Source organism: Callorhinus ursinus, unplaced genomic scaffold, assembly GCF_003265705.2.
Source record: "Callorhinus ursinus isolate GAN/ISIS: 27379988/994484 unplaced genomic scaffold, GSC_fseal_2.0 scaffold17, whole genome shotgun sequence".
NCBI lineage: Eukaryota > Metazoa > Chordata > Mammalia > Carnivora > Otariidae > Callorhinus > Callorhinus ursinus.
This window is the reverse complement of record NW_027397079.1, coordinates 41,341,554-41,365,439: the sequence shown is the minus strand read 5'-3', so window position 1 is coordinate 41,365,439 and position 23,886 is coordinate 41,341,554. Positions and strand designations below refer to the sequence as shown.

Below are 23,886 nucleotides of genomic sequence, written 5' to 3'. Positions count from 1 at the left end.
TAAGGGAATTCCTGAAGGAAGTTCCATCATGTTGGAAAGAGGCTTAGTGGGGAGGGTCCCAGGAGCGATAATGACAAGAGTCAACTCCTTCACTGTTGGCACCGAGCAGCGAGGTACAAAATTCCACAGGAGAGAGGAAGCTGCTGAAGCAGACAGCCCCAGGAGCAAGGGGCCTGATGGGCTCTCCACTCTGGACATTGCCTCCAGGCTTTGGCATGATTCCCACAACATGCCTGGTGGCTCTTTTTAAATAAACTGCTCTGTCCCTTCCCCAGGGCCCTCATTTTAGTTTCTCAATCACAAAACAGCTGACTCCACCTCTCTCTCACTCCAAAGGAAATTAAACTGTCGACTATTTAGCTGCATCCTGTCCAGAGACTTATTTTGTTTGCCCTTTATGGGTTTAAAAAGTTCAGATCCAACTTTAAAAATAGGCAGATTTTACCTTCAAGTCTGAATTTCTCCTGAATTTCTCCTGAGAAGGGCAAAAGCAAAACAAAACAAAACTCTCAGAACTTCCTGCTTCCTGGGGCTCATTCCAACTGTCTTTAACTGTACCAACTGTTTTTCCTGGATGGGGCTTTTCAGTGACAGTTCAAGGATGGTATGTGGGCATGGCTTGCCTGGCAACTTCTTTTCCATCTGGAACATTACTGTGCTGACCACACGCCCCTGAGAGTGGGCTGGGCTGTAGGGTCCTTGTGGTGGGCCTCAGAGCCAAAGCTGAATGGATAGGATGGGAAAGGAAAGGAAGGGAGAGGAAAAGAAAGAAAAGCACATAGGAAGAAAAGTCATTCAAGAGCACTCCTTAAAATTCTTCTATTCAACTCAGCAATTCTATTCCTAGGTACATATCCCCCAAAATTGAAAGCAGATACTGAAAAATGTACTTGAACGCAAGTACATAGCTGCACTATTCACAATAGCTAAAGGTGGAAACAACACAAATGCTCATCAAGGAATGAAGAGACAAACAAAAACAGTATATTCATGCTATGGAATATTACTAATTCATAAAAAGGAATGAAGTGTTTTGTTTAAGCAACAAACTTATTTCTTACAGTTCTGGAGTCTGGGATGTCCACTTCCAAGGTGTACAGTTTACGTGTCTGTTGATGTCCCAGTTCCTTTTGTGCAGAGGGCTGATTTCTTCTTCTGTCTTCCAAGGTAGAGATGAGGGAGAAAGAAAAGTCTCTTGTGTCTCTTACTCTATTTTTTTTTTGTGTGTGTCTCTTCTTCTAAAGGCACTAATCCCATTCATGAGGCTTTCAGTTTCCAAATCTAATTATCTTCCATGACCCCCCTACTTCCTAAGGCCATCATATTGGAGGTAAGGATATCAATACATGAATTTTGTAGGGGTACAAACATTCAGCCCACAACAAAGCTATTATAGTTCTTTTCTGTATATTAAACTATTTTTAGTCCTGCCTACAACTCAGTAAAGTAATATTAAACTATCATCCTCATCATTCTAAAATTTACAGGGGAATAATCTGAGGCACAGAGTGGCCAGAGTTTTTGTCTGAGATTATGTAACTAATAGGGGAAAGAGTGAGAATTCTGTCTCTGGACAGTAATTTTCAACTTTGATTGTACTTTGAATTTACCTGGAGACTTTTTATTTAATTTTTATTATTTTCTTTTTTACTAAAGTAAAATGACATACAATTTTATATTAGTTTCAGGTGTACAACATAGTGATTCAGTATTTATATATACATTGTGAAATGATCACCAAGATAAATCTAGCTGCCATATGTCACCATACAAAATTGTTACATATTATTAACTATATTGCCTGTACTGTGCATTGTATTCCCATGTCCTATTTATTTTGAAACTGAAAGTTGGTACCTTTTAATCCCCTTCTATTTAGCCCATTGCCCCATGCCCCTCCTCTCTGACAATCATCAGATTATCTTTGTATCTATGAGTCTATTTCTGTTTTGTTTGTTTTGTTTTTTATATACACATTTAAGTGAAATTATACAGAATTTTCTTTCCTTGTCTGGCTTATTTCACTTAGGGTAATACTCTCTAGGTCCATCCATGTTGTCACAAATGGCAAGATTTTATTTTTTTTTCTTTTGGCTTAGTGCTATTCCATTGTAAATATTTACATTTACTTGATCCTTTCTTCTATTAATGGACAGTTAGATTGCTTCTGTATCTTGGCTATTATAAATAATTCTGCAATTAACTTCAATAATTTTTGAATTAGTGTTTTCATTTTCTTCATATAAATACCCAGAAATGGAATTGCTGGATTGCATGGCAGTTTTATTATTAATTTTTTGAGTAACTACCATACTACCTTCCATAATGGATGTGCCAATTACATTCCCACCAACAGTGATCAAGGGTCTCTATGCTCCACATCCTAACCTATAGTTGCTTTCTTTTTTTTAAGTAAGCTCTATGCCCAATGGGGCTTGAATTCATGACCCCAAGATCAAGAGTCACATGTTCTACTGACTGAGCTAGCCATGTGCCCCAGCACTTACTATTTCTTGTCTTTTTTGATACTAGGCATTCTGACAGGTGTGAGGTGATATTTCGTTGTGGTTTTGATTTGTATTTCCTTGATGATTAGTGATGTTAAGCATCTTTTCATGTGTCTGTTGGCTATCTTTATGTCTTCTTTGGAAACATGTCTATTCCAGTCCTCTGCCTATTTTTCTTTTTTTTACGGGATTGATTTTTCATTTGTTTTTGATGATGAGTTTGTGAGTTCTTTGTATATTTTGTATACTAACCCCTATCAGTAACTGATGTCCAAGAGCTGACTGAATTGCCATAGATTTATGTATATTAATTTTGTATCCTACAACCTTACTGAATTCATTTATTAGTTCTGATAGGGTTTTTTTGGTAGAGTTGGTACAGTTTTCTTTTTTTTTTTATTATGTTAGTCACCATACAGTACATCATTAGTTTTTGATGTAGTGTTCTATGATTCATTGTTTGCATGTAACACCCATTGTTCCATGCAATAAGTGCCCTCCTTAATACCCATCACCGGGCTAACTCATCCCCCTCCCCGCCTCCCCTCTAAAACCCTCAGTTTGTTTCCTGGAGTCCATAGTCTCTCATGGTTCATCTTCCCCTCTGATTCCCCACCCCCTTCATTTTTCCCTTCCTTCTCCTACTGTCCTCCATGCTATTCCTTATGTTCCACAAATAAGTGAAACCTTATGGTAATTGACTTTCTCTGCTTGACTTATTTCACTTAGCATAATCTCCCCCAGTTCCATCCATGTTGCTGCAAAAGTTGGGTATTCATCCTTTCTGATGGTTGAGTAATATTCCATTGTATATATGGACCACATCTTCTTTATCCATTTGTCTGTTGAAGGGCATCTCAGCTCCTTCCACAGTTTGGCTATTGCGGACATTGTTGCTATGAACATTGGGGTGCATATGGCCCTTCTTTTCACTACATCTGTATCTTTGGGGTAAATACCCAGTAGTGTAATTGCTGGGTCATAGGGTAGCTCTATTTTTAACTTTTTAGAAACCTCCATACTTTTTTCCAAAGTGGCTGTACCAGCTTGCATTCCCACCAACAGTGTAAGAGGGTTCCCCTTTCTCCACAACCTCTCCAACATTTGTTGTTTCTTGCTTTGTCAATCTTTGCCATTCTAACTGGTGTAAGGTGGTATCTCAATGTGGTTTTGATTTGAATTTCCCTGATGGCTAATGAAGAACATTTTTTCATGTGTCTGTTAGCTATATAAATATGTTTTCTGCAAATAGTGACAGTTTTACTTGTTATTTCCACTTAGATTTTTTAAAATTTATTTTTCTTCCCTGGTGCTATGGCTACAACTTCCAATACTATGTTGAATAAAAGTGGCAATAGTGGGCATCCTTGTCTTGTTCCTGATCTTAGAGGAAAAGCTTTCATCTTTTCCCTGTTTAGTCTGATGTTAACTGTTGCTTTGTCATATATGTCTTTTAATATGTTGAGCTACGTTCCTTCTATACCCACATTGTTGAGAGTTTTTATCAAAAATAATAGATGAATTTTATCAAATGCTTTTTTCTGCATCTATTCAGATGAAAATATGGTTTTTATCCTTTTTGGTTAGTATGGTGTATTACTGTGATTCATTTGTGAATGCTGAGCAATCCTTGCATCTCTGGAAAAAATCCCACTTGATCATGGTGATGATCCTTTTAATGTATCACTGAATTTCATTTGCTAATAGTTTTTGAGGATTTTTTGCGTTTGTGTTCATCAGGAATACTGGCCTATAATTTTCCTTTTTTGTGGCGTCTTCCCCTGGTTTTGGGATCAGGGTAATATTGATCTCCTTTAATGGTTTTGGAAGCATTCCTCTTCATTTTTTTGGAATATTTTCACCAGGATAGGTATTAACTCTTTATTGTTTGTTATTTTTTTGTAAGCATTGTCTATAACTGTGGGGAACAGAATCAATAAACAAAGATATTATTAATTTCTCTTGACTAAAATAAAACAGACAAAAAACATTAATCATAATTTAAAAGATCTCATTGTATTTCATAAAAAGAAAGAAAATTAGTAAAAATAAGCTTTCCTAGATAAAACCAACTAAAGATTAATAAAATTATCTTCAAGAGAAATAGTTTTGTGTACATGTTTACTCACAGGAAATTTAGAGTCTCACCTCCAGTCCTACATCAAAACGAATTTCTTTTTTTTTAGCATTAATTTTTTTGTTAAGTTCAATTAGCCAACATACAGTTCATCATAATTTTTTGACGTAATGTTCAGTGCTTCATTCGTTGCACATAACACTCAGTGCTCATCATATCATGTGCCCTCTTTAATAGCCATCACCTGGTTACCCCATCCACCCACCACCCTCCCTTCTGCAACCCTCTTCTTTAAATATTTGGTAGAATTTATCTTTGAAGCCATCTGGTCCTGGGCTTTTGTTTGTTTGGAGGTTGTTTTTTTTTTATTGATTCAATTTCATCGATAGTAATCTGTCTATTCAGGTTGTCCATTTAATCCTGACTCAGTCCTGGAAGAGAGTATATTTCTAGGAATTTATCCATTTCTTCTAGCTTGTCCCATTGGTTGGCAAGAAATTGTTCAAAATAGTCTTTTATTATCTTTTGTATTTCTGTATGATCAGTTGTAACTTCTCTCCCATTTCTGATTTTACTTATTTGGGCACTCTCTTTTTTCTTGATAAGTCTGGCAAAAGGTTTGTCAATTTTGTTTATCTTTTCAACAAACCAACTCTTAGTTTCACTGATTTTTTTATTGGTTTTTTAGTCTCTATTTTATTTATTTTCACTCTAATCTTTATTTCCTTCTTTCTATTAACTTTGGGCTTTGTTTGTTCTTTTTCTTGTTCCTTCAGATATAAGGTTGAATGTTTATTTGAGATTTTTTTTTCAATCTTGAGATAGGCCTGTATTGCTGTAAACTTACCTATTAGAACTGTTTTTGCTGCGTCTCAGAGGTTTTGAAACATTTTGTTTCCATTTTCATTTGTCTTGAGTTTTAATATGATTTCCTCTGATTTTTTTTTGTTGACCCATATTGTTTAGCCTCACATGTTTGTGCTTTTTCCAGTTTTCTTCTTGTAATTGATTTCAGGTTTCAAACTGTTGTGTTCAGAAAAGATGGTTGATATGATTTCAGTCTTCTTAAATTTACTGAGTTATTTGCAGCCTAAAATGTGACCTATCTTTGTGAATGTTCCATGTACATTTGAAAAATACGTATTCTGCTGTTTTTGGTGGAATATTCTATCTATATAAGTCCTCTGGCTAATATGTAATTTAAGGCCAACATTTCCTTATTGATTTTCTCTCTGGATGATTGATTCATTGATGTAAGTGGAGTGTTAAAAATCTCCTATTATTATTGTATTACTGTCAGTTCCTCACTTTACATGTGTCAGTATTGCTTTATGTATTTAAGTGCTCCTATGTCCAGTGCATAGATATTCGTGTTATATCCTCTCATTGTATTGATCGCTTTATCATTATGTAATGCCCTTTTTTGGTCTCAATACAATCTTTGTTTTAAGATCTGTTTTGTCTGATATAAGTATTGCTAGCCCATTTTTTTGTTTCCATTTACATGTAATATCTCTTCATGTCTCATTATTATAGACTTTGTGTTTTTTAAAAGATTTATTTATTCACTTTAGAGAGAGAGAAGGAGAGCAGGGGGGAGGGACAAAGGGAGAGGGAGGAAGAGTCTTAAGCAGATTCCATGCTGAGCGAGGAGCCAGATGTGGGGCTCAATCTCACCGCCCAGAGATCATGACGTAAACTGAAACCAAGTCAGATGCTTAACCAACTGTGCCACCAAGGTGCCCCACAGTCTCTGTGTGTGTGTGTGTGTGTGTGTTTTCTTTCTAAGAACTTATTCCTTTTTTTATTATATTCAGTTAGCCAACATGTAGTACATCATTAGTTTTTGATGTAGTGTTCAATGATTTATTAGTTGTGTACAACACCCAGTGTTCATCACAACATGTACCCTCCTTAATACCCATCACCTGGCTACCCCATCCCCCACCCTCCTCCCCTCTGAAACCCTCAATTGGTTTCCTGGAGTCCATAGTCTCTCATGGTTTGCCTCCCTCTCTGATTTCTTCCCATTCAGTTTTCCCTCCCTTCCCCTATGGTCCTCTGCCTTATTCCTTGTATTCCACATATGAGTGAAACCATATAATTATCTTTCTCTGATTGACTTATTTCACTTAGCATAATCCCCTCCAGTTCCATCCATGTTGATGCAAATGGTGGGTATTCATCCTTTTTGATGGCTGAGTAATATTCCATTGTATATATGTACCAACTCTTCTTTAAGCATTCATCTGTTGAAGGGCATTTCAGTTCCTTCCAATTTGGCTATGGTGGACATTGCTGCTATGAACATTGGGGCGCATGTGCCCCTTCTTTTTACTACATCTGTATCTTTGGGGTAAACACCTAGTAGTGCAATTGCTGGGTCGTAGGGTAGCTCTATTTTTAACCTCTTGAGGAAACTCCATACTGTTTTCCAGAGTGGTTCTCCAGCTTGCATTCCCACCAACAGTGTAAGAGGGTGCCCCTTTCTCCACATCCTCACCAACATTTGTTGTTTCCTGCCTTGTTAGTTTTTTGCCATTCTAACTGGTGTAAGGTAGTATCTCAATGTGGTTTTGATTTGAATTCCCCTGATGGCTAGTGATGTTGACCATTTTTTCATGTGTGTGTTAGCCATTTGTATGTCTTCTTTGGAGAAATGTCTGTTCATGTCTTCTGCCTATTTCTTGATTGGATTATTTGTTTTTGGGGTGTTGCATTTGAGAAGTTCTTTATAGATCTTGGATACCAGCCCTTTATCTGTTATGTCATTTGCAAATATCTTCTCCTATTCCATAGGTTACCTTTTAGTTTTGTTGATTGTTTCTTTTGCTGTGCAGAAGCTTTTTATCTTGATGAAATCCCAATAGTTCATGTTTCCTTTTGTTTCCCTTGCCTTTGGAGACCTGTCTAGCAAGAAGTTGCTGTGGCAAAGGTCAAAGAGGTTGCTGCCTGTGTTCTCCTCTAAGTTTTGATGGTTTTCTGTCTCACATTTAGGTCTTTTATCCATTTTGAGTTTATTTTTGTACATGGTATAAGAAAGTGGTCCAGTTTTATTTTGTGCATGTGGCGTTCCAATTTTCCCAACACCATTTGTTGAAGAGACTGTGTTTTTTTCCATTGGATATTCTTTCTTACCTTGTCGAAGATTAGATGCCCATAGAGTTGAAGGTCCATTTCTGGGTTCTCTGTTCTGTCCCATTGATCTATGTGTCTGCTTTTGTGCCAGTACCATACTGTCTTGATGATTACAGCTTTGTAATATAGCTTGAAGTCCAGCATTGTGATTTCAGCAGCTTTGGTTTTCTTTTTCAACATTCCTTTGGCTATTCGGGGTCTTTGATGCTTCCATAAATATTTTAGGATTGTTTGTCCCACCTCTATGAAAAATGTTGTTAGTATTTTGATAGGGATGACATTGAATGTGTAGATTGCTTTGGGTAGCATAGATATTTTAACTATATTTGTTCCTCTAATCCATGAGCATGGAATATTTTTCCATTTCTTTCTGTCTTCCTTATTTTCCTTCGTAAGTGTCACATAGTTTTTAGAATACAGGTATTTTTACCTCTTTGGCTAGGTATATTCTCAGATATCTTACGGTTTTTGGAGCAATTGTAAATGGGTTCAATTCCTTGAATTCTCTTTCTTCTACCTCATTTGTAGTGAACAGAAATACTACTGACTTGTGTGCATTGATTTTATATCCTGTAACTTTGCTGAATTCCTTTATCAGTTCTAGCAATTTTTTGGTGCTTTTTTGGGGGGGGCCGTTTCTACATATGTACAAATGTAACAAGAGAAAAAGTTTGACTTCTTCTTTGCCAATTTGGATTCCTTTTATTTCTTTTTGTTTGATTGCTGAGGCTAGGACTTCTAGTACTATCTTGAACAATGGTGGTGACCTGGACATGTTCCTGACGTTAGGGGAAACCTGTCAGTTTTTTTCTGATGAGGATAATATTCACTGTGGGTTTTTGTATATGGCTTTTATGTTATTGAGGTCTGTTCCTGCTATCCCTACATGGTGGAGAGTTTTTTTGTTGTTCTTTTTTTTTTAAATTTTTTTATTGTTATGTTAATCACCATACATTACATCATTAGTTTTTGATGTAGTGTTCCATGATTCATTGTTTGTGCATAACACCCAGTGTTCCACGCAGAATGTGCCCTCTTTAATACCCATCACCAGGCTAACCCATCCCCCCACCCCCCTCCCCTCTAGAACCCTCAGTTTGTTATTCAGAGTCCATCATCGCTCATGGTTCGTCTCCCCCTCCGATTTCCCCCCCTTCATTCTTCCCCTCCTGCTATCTTCTTCTTTTTCTTTTCTCTTAACATATGTTGCATGATTTGTTTCAGAAGTACAGATCTGTGATTCAACAGCCTTGCACAATTCACAGTGCTCATGGTGGAGAGTTTTAATCAAAATTACTTCTGTCAAGTACTTTTTCTGCATCTATTGAGAGGACCATATAGTTCTTGTCCTTTCTTTTACTAATGTGGTGTATCACACTGATTGATTTGCAGATGTTGAACCACCCTTGCCCCATGACCAAGTGGGATTTATTTTTGGTTGTGGTGAATAATCATTTTAATGTACTGTTGGATCCTATTAGCTAGTATCTAGGTGAGAATTTTTGCATTTGTATTCATCCGGGATACTGGTCAATAATTTTCCTTTTTAGTGGGGTCTTTGTCTGGTATTGAGATCAAGGTAGTGCTGGCCATGTTGAGTTTGGAAGTTTTCCTTCCTTACTGCTTTTTGAAACAGTTTCAGAAGAATAAGTATTAATTCTTCTTTAAATGTTTGGGAGAATTCCCCTGGGAAGCCATCTGGTGCTGGACTCTTGTTTGTTGGGAGATTTTTGATTACTGCTTCAATTTCTTCGCAGGTTATGGGTCTTTCAGCATTTCTATTTCCTCTGGTTTCAGTTTTGGTAGTTTATGGATTTCTAGTTCTTTCAATTGTCTTAATTTGCTGGCTTATATTTGCTCATAATATACTAATAATGGTTTGTATTTCTGTGGTGTTGGTTCTGATAGCTTCTCTTTCATTCATGATTTTATTTATTTGGGTCCTTTCTCTTTTCTTTTGATAAGTCTGTGTAGGGGTTTATTGATTTTATTAACTGTTTCAAAGAATCAGCTTCTACTTTTGTTGATCTAGGTTACTGTTTTTTTTATTTCTATATCATTAATTTCTGCTCTAATCTTTATTATTTCTCTTCTCCTGCTGGGTTTAGGCTTTATTTGCTGTTCTTTTTACAGATTCTTTAAGGAGCCTATGGTTAGGCTGTATATTTGAGAATTTTCTTATTTCTTGAGAAAGGCTTGTATTGCTATATACTTCCCTCTTAGGGTCGCCTTTGTTGAAACCCAAAGGTTCTGAGCTGTTGTGTTTTCATTTTCATTTGCTTCCATGAATTTTTAAAATTCTTCTTTAATTTCCTGGCTAACCCATTCATTCTTTAGTAGGATGCTCTTTAACCTCCATGTATTTGTGGCCCTTCCAATTTTTTTCTTGTGGTTGACCTTAAGTTTCATAGAGTTGTGGTCTAAAAATATGCATGGTGTGATCTCCATCTTTTTGTATTTGTTGAGGTCTGATTTGTGACCCAGTATGTGATCTATTCTGGAGAATGTTCCATGTGCACTTCAAAAGAATGTATATTCAGCTTCTTGAGGATCAAATGTTCTGAATATATCAGTTAAGTCCATCTGGTCCAGTGTGTCATTCAAAGCTTTTGTTTCCTTGTTGATTTTCTGCTTAGATGATCTGTCCATTGCTGTGAGTGGGGTGTTAAAGCCCCCTACTATTAATGCATTATTATCAATGTGTTTCTTTAATTTTGTTATTAATTGATTTATATGTTTGGGTGCTCCCATGTTAGGGGAATAAATATTTACAATTTTATCTTCTTGTTGGATTGGCCCTTTTATTATGATGTCCTTCTTCATCTCTTATTACAGTCTTTGGTTTAAAATCTAGTTTGTCTGATATAAGGATTGCTACTCTCCCTTTCTTTTATGTCCATTACCATGATAGATGGCTCTCCAACCCCTCAATTTCAATCTGGAGGTGTGTTTGGGTCTAAAATGAGTGTCTTATAGACAACATATCAATGGGTCTTGTTTTTTATTCAATCTGATACCCTCTGTCTTTTGATTGGAGCATTTAGTCCATTTACATTCAGAGTAGTTATTGAAAAATGTGAATTGAGTGCCATTGTATTACCTGTAAAGTTGCTGTTCCTGTAGATTGCATTTGTTCCTTTCTGGTTTTGTTACTTTTGGGCTCTCTCTTCACTCGAAGGATCCCCTCTAATATTTCCTGCAGGGCTGTTTTAATGTTCACAAATTCCTCTATTTTTTGTTTGTCCTGGAAACTATCCCCTCTTCTCTTCTGAATGAGAGCCTTGCTGGGTAAAGTGTTCCTGGCTCCATATTTTTCCCATTTAGCACATTGAATATATCATGCCAGTCCTTTCTGGCCTGCCAGTTCTCTGTGGACAGATGTGCTGCCAGCCTTATGTTTAATAATGCCCTTGTAGTTTAAGGACCTCTTGTCCCAAACTGCTTTCATGAGTTTTTCTTTATCTTTGTAATTTGCACCCTTCATTCACTATTATATTTCGAGGTTTGAGATATTTTTGTTGATTTTGTAGAGAGTTCTCTGTGCCTCCTGGATTTTTTTTTAATTTAAATTAAATTAGCCAATGTATCATTAGTTTTTGATATAATGTTCAATGATTCATTACTTGCATATAATACCCAGTGCTAGTCACATCACTTGGTAATGGGCAATAAGGGAGGGCTCACGATGCCTCCTGGATTTGTATGCCTGTTTCCTTCCCCAGTTTATGGAAGTTCTCAGCTATAATTTGTTCAAATAAACCTTCTATTCCTCTCTTCCTCTCATCATCTTCTGAGACCCTTATTACTTGAACATTATTTTGCTTTATGGAATCACTGAGTTCTATAAGTTTCCCTTAGTCATTCAGTATTTGTCTTTCTCACTTATCAGCTTCCTTATCTTCCATTATTTATCTTCTGACTGACTGACTCTTCTGTCTTGTTTATCCTTGTTTTAGAGCCTCCATTTGGGACCTCATTGTGGTAATAGCATTTTTAAATTTTGCCTAAATAGATTTTAGTTCTTTTGTTTTTACAATAAGGGATGCTCTAGTGTCTTCTATGCTTTTTTCAAACCCAACTATTATCTTTATAAACATTGTTTTAATTTCTAGTACAGACATCTTACTTATATCTGTATTGATTAAATCCCTGTCAGTGAGTACTACCACTTGGTCTTTCTTTGGAATGAATTTCTCCATCTCTTCATTTTGTCCAGAAAATAGTAGAGGAGAAAAAGAAAAAACAAGAATAACCACAATAATAACAAAAATAAAAACAAACCAGAAAAGAAACGAAAAAACAAACAAGAAAATAACAAAAAAGAAACAAAACGAAACAGAAAACTAGAATCTGTGTGTTTTGGTCTGCTTGTTTAAAGAAATTGAATCCCAAAATGAGAAAGGAAAACTTAAATATATATAACAATCAAAAAAAATAAAATGAGGGAGGGGTGGAGCAAGATGGCGGAGGAGTAGGAGACCTGGATTTTGTCTGGTCTCAGGAATTCAGCTGGATAGGGATCAAACCATTCTGAACACCTACAAATTCAACAGGAGATCAAAGAGAAGAATAGCAACAACTCTCTGAACAGAAAAGTGACCATTTACTGGAAGGTAGGACGTGCGGAGAAGTGAATCCGAGGCGATATTTGGGAGGATAGATGGCAGGGGAGGGGGCCTCCGTGGGCCGCTTCTGGCAAGTGATAGAGCCGTGGAGCACAAAACCAGAACTTTTAGAAGTCGGCTTCACTGAGGGACGTCGCACCAGTGGCTAAGCTGGGGGTGGAACCCTTGCGGGACAGTGTGGTCTCAGGACCCTCGGGGTCACAGGAAGACCGGGGGTGCCTGAGTGCGGCAGAGCTCCCAGGTATCGGAGTGGGGAAGCCCGCTGCAGAGACGGAGGCAAGGTGCGGGCTCTCAGCTTGGGGTGGCCATAAACTGTGATCCGCGGCCCAGTCGGGCCACTGCTCCTCCAGCAGGGACCCAACAAGCAGCAGAGCTGGGGAGACTCCCCTTCCTCCCCTGAGAGGAGCGGCGCGGGAGCGCACCGCAGGGATCTGCTGGGTTTGGAGACTCCACACAGGGTCGGGTGCCAGAGATAGAAACACTCGGTCACAGGCCGGATGAACACTGAGTGTGGCCGGAGACCGGGGAGACGGGAGTGACTGCTTTTCTCTGGGGGCGCACTGAGGAGCGGGGCCTCGAGTTCTCAGCTCCTCCGGGTGGAGAATGGGAGGCCACCATTTTCACTCTGGTCCTCCAAAGCTGTACCGAGAGCTTGCAGGGAACAAAAGCTCCTGAGAGCAAACCTGAGCAGATTGCTTAGCCCCGGCGGACAAGGGCGGGGCAATTCCGCCCCCGGCAAAGACATGTAGGAACCATGGCAACAGGCCCCTCCCCCAGAAGATCAGCATGAACAGCCAGCAAGCCAAGACCAAGTTTACCAATCAAGGAGAACGGGAGAACTCCAGCGGTAGGGGAATACTGCACATAGAATTCATGGCTTTTTTTTACCATGATTCATTAGTTTTATAAAGTTAATCTTTTTTAACTGTTTTTTTTTAATTTTTCTTTTTCCCTTTTTCAACCAACACCTTATCCCTTTGTTAAAAACTTTTTTTTATTTTTCATTTTTAGAGTCATATTTTATCCCTTCATAGTAGTTACCCTTATTTCTGGCATATACATATATAAGTTGTTCTCTCTTTAAAATTCTGAGATACAGTTTCTTCTAACAGATCAAAATATACCCTAAATCACTAGTGTATGGCTTTGTTCTAGTCTCTTACCTGATCACATTCTCTCCCCTTTTTTTTTAATCTTCTTCTTTCTTTTTTCAAACAACCTCTTATCTTATCAATTCCTTTTATAAAATCTTTTATAATTTTCATCTTTATAGTCATCTTCCATCCCTTCATTGTATCAACCCTTATTTTGTACATATGTCTTTTTTACTTTAAAATTTTAGGAGGCACTTTCTTCTAACAGACCAAAATACGCCCAAAATCTAGTGTGTGGCACTGATCTATGCACTAGCCTGATCAGATTTGATCATATTCTGTTTTTTTGTTTTGTTTTGTTTTGTTCTGTTTTTATCTTTATCTTTTTCCTTTGTTCTCTTTCTTTCCCTTTCTTTTCCCCTGGATTCAGGTCTTTTCTGATTTGTATAGAGTTTATTTGCTGGGGATGTTGTTACCCTGTTAGCATTTTGTTCTCTCATTCATCTATTCTCCTCTGGACAAAATGACGAGACAAAAAAAAAATCACCTCAGCAAAAAGAACAAGAGGTAGTACCATCTGCCAGGGACCTACTCAATACGGACATTAGTACAATGTCGGACCTAGAGTTCAGAATCATGACTTTAAAGATACTAGCTGGGCTTGAAAAAAGCGTGGAAGTTATTAGAGAAACCCTTTCTGGAGAAATAAAATAACTAAAATCTAACCAGGTCGAAATCAAAGAGGCTCTTAATGAGGTACAATAGAAAATGGGGGCACTAACTGCTAGGATAAATGAGGCAGAAGAGAGAATCAGCGATATAGAAGACCAAATGATGGAAAATAAAGAGGCTGAAAAAAAGAGAGATAAACTACTACAGGATCCTGAGGGCAGAATTCGAGAGATAAGTGATACGATAAGATGAAACAACATTAGAATAATTGGGATCCCAAAAGAAGAAGAAAGAGAGAGAGGGGCAGAAGGTATATTGGAGCAAATAATAGCAGAGAACTTCCCTAATGTGAGGAAGGAAACAGACATCCAAATCCAGGAGGCACAGAGAACCCCTCTCAAAATCAATAAAAATAGGTCAACACCCCGACATCTAATAGTAAAACTTATGAGTCTCAGAGACAAAGAGAAAATCCTGAAAGCAGCTCGGGAGAAGAGATATGTAACCTATAACGGTAGAAACATTAGATTGGCAAAAGACCTACCCACAGAGACCTGGAAGGCCAGAAAGGACTGGCATGATATCTTCAGAGCACTAAACGAGAAAAATATGCAGCCAAGAATACTATATCCAGCTAGGCTGTCGCTGAAAATAGAAGGAGAGATAAAAAGCTTCCAGGACAAACAAAAACTAAAGGAATTTGTAAACACGAAACCAGCCCTCCAAGAAATATTGAAAGGGGTCCTCTAAGCAAAGAGAGAGCCTAAAAGCAGCATAGATCAGAAAGGAACACAGACAATATACAATAACAGTCACCTTACAGGCAATACAGTGGCACTAAATTCATATCTTACAATAGTTACCCTGAATGTAAATGGGCTAAATCCCCCAATCAAAAGACACAGGCTATCAGATTGGATTAAAAAACAAGACCCATCAATATGCTCTCTGCACAAAACTCATTTTAGACCCAAAGACACCCCCACATTGAAAGTGAGGGGGTGGAAAACCATTTACCACGCGAATGGACACCAAAAGAAAGCTGTGGTGGCAATCCTTATATCAGACACTTTAGATTTTAAAACAAAGACTGTAATAAGAGATGAAGAAGGACACTATATCCTACTTAAAGGGTCTATCCAACAAGAAGATCTAACAATTGTAAATATCTTTGCCCCTAATATGGGAGCAACTAATTATATAAGGCAATTAATAACAAAAGCAAAGAAACACATCGACAACAATACAATAATAGTGGGGGACTTTAACACCCCCCCGACTGAAATGGATAGATCATCTAAGCAAAAGATCAACAAGGAAATAAAGCCTTTAAATGACACACTGGACCAAATGGACTTCACAGACATATTCAGAACATTCCATCCCAAAGCAACGGAATACACATTCTTCTCTAGTGCCCATGGAACATTCTCCAGAATTGATCACATCCTAGGTCACAAATCAGGTCTCAACCGGTACCAAGGGATTGGGATTATTCCCTGCACATTTTCAGACCACAATGCTTTGAAACTAGAACTCAATCACCAGAGGAAAGTCAGAAAGAACTCAAATACATGGAGGCTAAAGAGCATCCTACTAAAGAATGAATGGATCGACCAGGAAATTAAAGAAGAATTAAAAAAAATTCATGGAAACCAATGAAAATGAAAACATAGCTGTTCAAAATCTTTGGGATACAGCAAAGGCAGTCCTGAGAGGAAAGTATATAGCAATACAAGCCTTTCTCAAGAAACAAGAAAGGTCTCAAATACACAACCTGACCCTACACCTAAAGGAGCTGGAGAAAAAACAGCAAATAAAGCCTAAACCCTGCAGGAGAAAAGAAATAATAAAGATCAGAGCAGAAATCAATGAACTAGAAACCAAAAGAACAGTAGAACAGATCAACGAAACTAGGCGCTGGTTCTTTGAAAGAATTAACAAGATTGATAAACCCCTGGCCAGACTTATCAAAAAGAAAAGAGAAATGACCCAAATCAACAGAATCATGAATGAAAGAGGAGAGATCACAACCAACACCAAAGAAATACAAAAAATTACAAGAACATATTATGAGCAACTCTATGCCAGCAAATTAGATAACCTGGAAGAAATGGGTGCATTCCTAGAGATGTATCAACTACCAAAATTGAACCAGAAAGAAATAGAAAACCTGAAGAGACCTATAACCACTAAGGAAATTGAAGTAGTCATCAAAAATCTCCCAATAAACAAAAGCCCGGGGCCAGATGGCTTCCCAGGGGAATTGTACCAAACATTTAAAGAAGAATTAATACCTATTCTCCTGAAACTGTTCCAAAAAATAGAAATGGAAGGAAAACTTCCAAACTCATTTTATGAGGCCACCATTACCTAGATCCCAAACCAGACAAAGACCCCATCAAAAAGGAGAATTACAGACCAATATCCTTGATGAACATGGATACAAAAAATCCTTTCTTGATCAAAACTCTTCAGAGTATAGGGATAGAGGGTACATACCTCAATATCATAAAAGCCATCTATGAAAAACCTACAGCGAATATCATTCTCAATGGGGAAAAGCCGAGAGCTTTTCCCCTAAGGTCAGGAATGCGGCAGGGATGTCCACTCTCACCACTGCTATTCAACATAGTATTAGAAGTCCCAGCCACAGCAATCAGACAACAAAAAGAAATCAAAGGCATCCAAATCGGCAAAGAGGAAGTCAAACTCTCACTCTTTGCAGATGATATGATACTGTATGTGGAAAACCCAAAAGACTCCACCCAAAAACTGCTAGAACTCATACAGGAATTCAGTAAAGTAGCAGGATATAAAATCAATGCACAGAAATCAGCGGCATTCCTATACACCAACAACAAGACAGAAGAGAGACAAATCAAGGAGTCGATCCCATTTACAATTGCACCCAAAACCATAAGATACCTAGGAATACATTTAACCAAAGAGGCAAAGGATCTGTACTCAGAAAACTATAAAATACTCATGAAAGAAATTGAAGAAGACACAGAAAATGGAAAAACATTCCATGCTCATGGATTGGAAGAACAAATATTGTGAAGATGTCAATGCTACCTAGAGCAATCTACACATTCAATGCAATCACCATCAAAATACCATCCACTATTTTCAAAGAAATGGAACAAGTAATCCTAAAATTTGTATGGAACCAGAAAAGACCCCGAATAGCCAGAGGAATGTTGAAAAAGAAAAGCAAAGCTGGCAGCATCACAATTCTGGACTTCCAGCTCTATTACAAAACTGTCATCATCAAGACAGTATGGTACTGGCACAAAAACAGACACATCGATCAATGGAACTGAATAGAGAGCCCAGAAATGGACCCTCAAGTCTATGGTCAACTCATCTTTGACAAAGCAGGAAAGAATGTCCAATGGCAAAAAGACAGTCTCTTCAACAAATGGTGTTGGGAAAATTGGACAGTCACATGCAGAAGAATGAAACTGGACCATTTCCTTGCACCACACACAAAAATAGACTCCAAATGGTTGAAAGACATCAATGTGAGACAGGAGTCCATCAAAATCCTAAAGGAGAACACAGGCAGCAACCTCTTCGACCTCAGCCACAGCAACTTCTTCCTAGAAACATCGCCAAAGGCAAGGGAAGCAAGGGCAAAAATGAACTATTGGGATTTCACCAAGATAAAAAGCTTTTGCACAGCAAAAGAAACAGTCCACAAAACCCAAAGACAACTAACATTACCAATGGGACAAAGTGTTTGCAAATGACATATCAGATAAAGGGCTAGTATCCAAAATCTGTAAAGAACTTATCAAACTCAACACCCAAAGAACAAATAATCCAATCAGGAAATGGGCAGAAGACATGAACAGACATTTTTCCAAAGAAGACATCCAAATGGCCCACAGACACATGAAAAAGTGCTCCACATCGCTCGGCATCAGGGAAATCCAAATCAAAACCTCAATGAGGTACCACCTCACACCAGTCAGAATGGCTAAAACTAACAAGTCAGGAAACGATAGATGTTGGCGGGGATGCGGAGAAAGGGGAACCCTCCTACACTGTTGGTGGGAATGCAAGCTGGTGCAACCACTCTGGAAAACAGTATGGAAGTTCCTCAAACAGTTGAAAATAGAGCTACCCTACGATCCAGCAATTGCACTACTGAGTATTTACCCCAAAGATACAAATGTAGGGACCCGAAGGGGTACGTGTATCCCAATGTTTATAGCAGCAATGTCCACAATAGCCAAACTGTGGAAAGAGCCAGGTTGTCCATCGACAGATGAATAGATAAAGAAGATTTGGTATATATATACACAATAGAATATTATGCAGCCATCAAAAGGAATGAGATCTTGCCGTTTGCAATGACGTGGATGGAACTGGAGGGTGTTATGCTGAGTGAAATAAGTCAATCAAAGAAAGACATGTATCATATGACCTCACTGATATGAGGAATTCTTAATCTCAGGAAACAAACTGAGGGTTGCTGGAGTGGCGGTGGGGTGGGAGGGATGTGGTGGCTGGGTGAGAGACGTTGGGGAGGGTATGTGCTATGGTGAGCACTGTGAATTGTGTAAGACTGTTGAATCACAGATCTGTACCTCTGAAACAAATAATGCAATATATGCTAAGAAAAAAAAAGGAGGAGAAGATAGCAGGAGGGGAAGAATGAAGGGGAGTAAATTGGAGGGGGAGACGAACCATGAGAGACGATGGACTCTGAAAAACAAACTGAGGGTTCTAGCGGAGAGGGGGGTGGGGGGATGGGTTAGCCTGGTGATGGGTATTAAAGAGGGCACATTCTGCGTGGAGCACTGTGTGTTATGCACAAACAATGAATCATGGAACACGACATCAAAAACTAATGATGTAATGTATGGTGATTAACATAACAATAAAAATTTTTTTAAAAACTACATTGGACGATACTGAGGGATAAGCTTAGCAAACTTTAAAAAACTATAATCAAATATTACCAAAATTGAATAGGCTATTTATAAGTGTATTTCTTATTTAAGAAAAATATAAAGAATATTTTACTTTTGCAAAAAAATACATTCTAGATCTGACTCTGTGATTAATATTCAGTGAGACATTATGAAAGCTCTTTATTCCTGTTTTACAATATCATTAAAATATGGATAACATAAAAAAATGAAATACAATGAAAGGAAACAAAAAAATAAAAAATGTATATAATGTATATATAAAATTTTTAAAAAGAATTGAAAAATAAGAAAATAACTGAAAAAAATAATACTAAAAGGCTTAAGAATATTAAAAAAAAAAAAACTTCAGATGCTATATACTGTTTTCCCTAAGAGCTGAAGCTTTTAGCTCTCTATGAGCAGTAAATTTGGTGTGAGCCAGATGTTCTTGCTGGTCTTCTGGGGTAGAGGCCTGTTGCAGTGATTGTCAGGTGCCCTTGCCCTTATGGAAATGCACCTCCCTTACCAGGGAGCTGGGATCAATGTAAGCAGCTCTGGTTCCACTACGTAGTGCTGTTTGGCTCCCTGAAAGCTTTCAGCACCAATTGGCAGGATGAAAATGGCGGCGCCCCAATCTCTAGCCCTGGAGCTGAAAGTTCATGCCCCCTACTTTTCAGTGAGCTCTCATAGAAAAGCAGTCAATCTTATTTCCCTGGTTTCTTTCTGTTCACCCGGCCTATGACCAAGCATTTTTATCTTGGACATGCAATTGAGTTTTAAAACTCCAAATTTTAGACTCCTGTGGTGTAGACCCATGCTGTTCCTACTTGGGTGGGGGGGCGGTGGGGGGGTAGGTGTTGCGCGGCTTCTACCTTTTCCTGGATCCCTGTCAGGAAAGTGGTTGTATGACCATGCAGTGGTTTGCAATTAATGGCAACACAGAGCAGAATCTGGTGCCTATACTGCCTCTTCTCAGCTGGCTTCCTTGCTTCTATGCCTGGGATCTCTGCCACACTTTAGGCACTCCATTCTTCCTGTGACCCCAGAGATCCTGAGACAATACCGTGCCACCTGGGATTCTGCCCTACTTTGCCACCTGAGCACCTTTAGACCAGGCACATCCTCCACTGTTGGAGACTTCTAAAAGTTCTAATCTTGTACTCCGCTGCTTATAATACTTTGTGGTAGCCTCTGTAAGCAGGCTCCCTCCCTTCCCCAGCATCCTCTGATATATCACCCCATTTTCAAGTCTCTGCACCTCCTACCTTCCAAAAAGTGGTCACTTTTCTATTTGTAGAATTGTAGCATTTCTTTTCTCAGACCTTTGATTCATTTCACACATGTTCAGAAAGATTTGATAACTATCTAGCTTTATTTGGACCAGAGAAACTTAGGGCCCCATCTTAACTCTGCCATCTTAACTCTAATTTGGATATGAGATTTTATTTCACGACAATAAGATATTTTGGAACTAGATTGAGGTGGTAGTTTCATAAAATTGTGAATGTACTAAATGACACTGTATTGTTCACTTTAAAATAGTTAATTTTGTTATGTGAATTTTATATCACTTTTTAAAAAATCTATTTAGTAATGCCAGAAATCCTGGCAGTAGAAGTTGGAGATTCCACCTGAGCCCAAAAGTATACTCGTGCTGCCTGTAGCCTTGAATGTGATGGCAGCCTATGTCCTTCCCCAGGGCCGGCCCTCATTTTAGCTCATTTTAGCCACTCTTTCCCTCAAAAGAAAATTTTAACTGTCAATTTCCTAGCTACATCTCTCCTGGAGACTTATATTGTTTGGCCTTTGCCATCTTTAGCTGAGCAGATGTTTCATTTTAGATCGGCTTTCTGGTCCTGCTCTATGGATGCCATGATACCTGTCTGATCTCTATAGGTATTAACTTAGAGCGATGGCTGAGATGTAGGCCTTCAGTACACTAAGGCTTATTGACCAATGGCTTGTGAGATAGCTAGCCTAGCAACATATTTTTTCATCCAGAAAGTCAAGTAGCTGTAATTTGCCTTTGGGAGGGAGGGCTGGATTGTAGTGTCAATCCAGTGGGATGCCATAGCCTTCACTAGGACAGAGGGGGAAAAAAGAGAATGAAGGGAATTGGGGGGGGCAGCATACACAGAAAGAAAAATCATCCACTATCACTCTTTTAAATTCAGTTCAATAGTGCCAGAAATCTAGGCATTAGGTATAGAAGATTCTATCTCAGTCAAATAATTTATTTATGCTGCTTATAGTCTTGAAGTGGGAGGGCAGAACCCCATGTGGTCTATCTCCAGATCAATCTATTCAAAAATTTTTAAGGCTCTTGCTTATAACTTCATTTGGGGAGAGAATAAGGGTTTCTGTAGCCAAAAAAAAAAAAAAGAAAGAAAATGAAAATCATTGATGCGTATGAAAGATACGAGATTCTAGAGATTGGAAACTAAACAATAAGTTCTGTATACCGACTTATTCTCCAGGGGTATGTTCAAAAAGGTAATTTTTTTAAAAATTTAATTTAATTTAATTATGTTAGTCACCATACAATACATTATTAGTTTTTAATGTGGTGATCCACGATTCATTGGTTTTGTATAACACCAAAGTGCTCCGTGCAGTACATGCCCTCCTTAATACCCATCACTGGGCTAACCCATCCCCCCACCCCCTCCCCTCTAAAACCCTGTTTGTTTCCCAGAGTCCATAGTCTCTCATGGTTCATCTCTCCCTCTGATTTCCCCCCTTTCATTCTTCCCTTCCTTCTCCTAATGTCCTCCATGCTATTCTTTATGTTCCACAAATAAGTGAAACCATATGATAATTGATTTTCTCTGCTTCAGGCATTTCACTTAGTATTATCTCCTCCAGTCCCATCCATGTGGATGTAAAAGTTGGGTATTCATCCTTTCTGATGGCTGAGTAATATTCCATTGTATATATGGACCACATCTTCTTTATCCATTCATCTGGTGAAGGGCATCTTGGCTCTTTCCACAGTTTGACTCTTGCAGACATTGGTGCTATGAACATTGGGGTGCATATGGCCCTTCTTTTCACTACATCTGTGTCTTTGGGGTAAATACCCAATAGTGCAATTGCTGGGTCAAAAGGTAGCTCTATTTTTAATTTTTTGAGGCACTTCCACACTGTTTTCCAAAGTGGCTGTACCAGCTTGCATTCCCACCAACAGTGTAAGAGGGTTCCCCTTTCTCCACAACCTCTCCAACATTTGTTGTTTCTTGCCTTGTCAAATTTGCCATTCTAACTGGTATAAGGTGGTTATTTCAATGTGGTTTTGATTTGAATTTTCCTGATGGCTAATGATGATGAACGTTTTTTCATGTGTCTGTCTTCTTTGGAGAAGTGTCTGTTCATGTCTTCTGCCCATTTTTTGACTTGATTATTTGTTTTTTTGGTGTTGAGTTGGTTAAGTTCTTTATAGATCTTGGATACCAGCCCTTTATCTGTAGTGTCAGTTGCAAAATCTTCTCCCATTCTGTGGGTTGCCTCTTTGTTTTGTTGACTGTTTCCTTTGCTGTGCAGAAGCTTTTTATCTTGATGAAGTCCCAAAAGTTCATTTTTCTTTTGTTTCACTAGCCTTTGGAGATGTGTTCTGAAAGAAGTTCCTGTGGCCAATATCAAAGAGGTTACTGCCTATGTTCTCCTCTAGGATTTTGATGGATTCCTGTCTCACACTGAGGCCTTTCATCCATTTTGAGTTTATCTTTGTGTATGGTGTTAGAGAATGGTCAAGTTTCATTCTTCTGTGTATAGCTGTCCAATTTTCCCAGCACCGTTTACTGAAGAGACTGTCTTTTCCATTGCATATTTTTTCCTGCTTTGTCGAAGATTATTTGACCACAGAGTTGAAGGTCCATATATGGGCTCTCTATTCTGTTCCATTGGTCTGTATGTCTGTTTTTGTGCCAGGACCATGCTTTCTTGGTGATCACTGCTTTGTAATATAGCTTGAAATTGGGCAACGTGATGCCCTCAGCTTTGTTTTTCTTTTTCAACATTTCCTTGACGATTTGGGGTCTTTTCTGATTCCACACAAATTTTAGGACTGTTTGTTCCAGCACTTTGCAAAATGTCATTGGAATTTTGATCAGGATGGCAGTGAAGTTTTAGATTGCTCTGGGTAGCATAGATATTTTAACAGAGTTTGTTCTTCCTATCCATGAGCATGGAATGTTTTTCCATCTTTTTGTGTCTTCTTCAATTTCTTGCATGAGTGTTCTGTAGTTTCTAGAGTATAGATCCTTTACCTCTTTGGTTAGGTTTATTCTGAGGTATCTTATTGTTTTGGTGCTATCATAAATGGAATCTTTTCTCTAATTTCTTTTTCTACAGTTGCACTGTTAGTGTATAAGAAAGCAGCTGATTCTGTGCACTGATTTTGTATCCTGCCACATTATGAATTGCTGTATGAGTTCTAGTAATTTGGGGGTGGAGTCTTTTGGGTTTTCCACATAAAATATCATGTCATCTGTGAAAAGAGAGAGTTTGACTTCTTCTTTGCCAATTTGAATACCTTTTATTTCTTGTTGTTGTCTGATTGCTGTTGCTACGACTTCTAGCACTATGTTGAACAATAGTGGTGAGAATGGGCATCCAGGACATGTTCCTGATCTCAAGGGAAAGGCTCTCAGCTTTCCCTTAGGAAAGGGATGATATTGAGGATGACATTCACTATGGGTTTTTCATAGATGGATTTTATGAACTTGAGGAATGTTCCCTCTATCCCTATACTCTGAAGAGTTTTAATCAGGAAAGGATGCTGTATTTTGTCAAATGCTTTTTCTGCGTCAATTGGGAGGACCATATGGTTCTTCTCTCTCCTGTTATTAA

General features: G+C 38.3%; 1 protein-coding gene across 1 annotated transcript in view; it reads left to right on the top strand.

Annotated features, from left to right (window-relative positions):
* LOC112817602 (arylamine N-acetyltransferase 1) overlaps positions 1 to 23,886 on the top strand; it is a 45,039-nt gene that overhangs the window by 649 nt on the left and 20,504 nt on the right. The window lies entirely within an intron of this gene.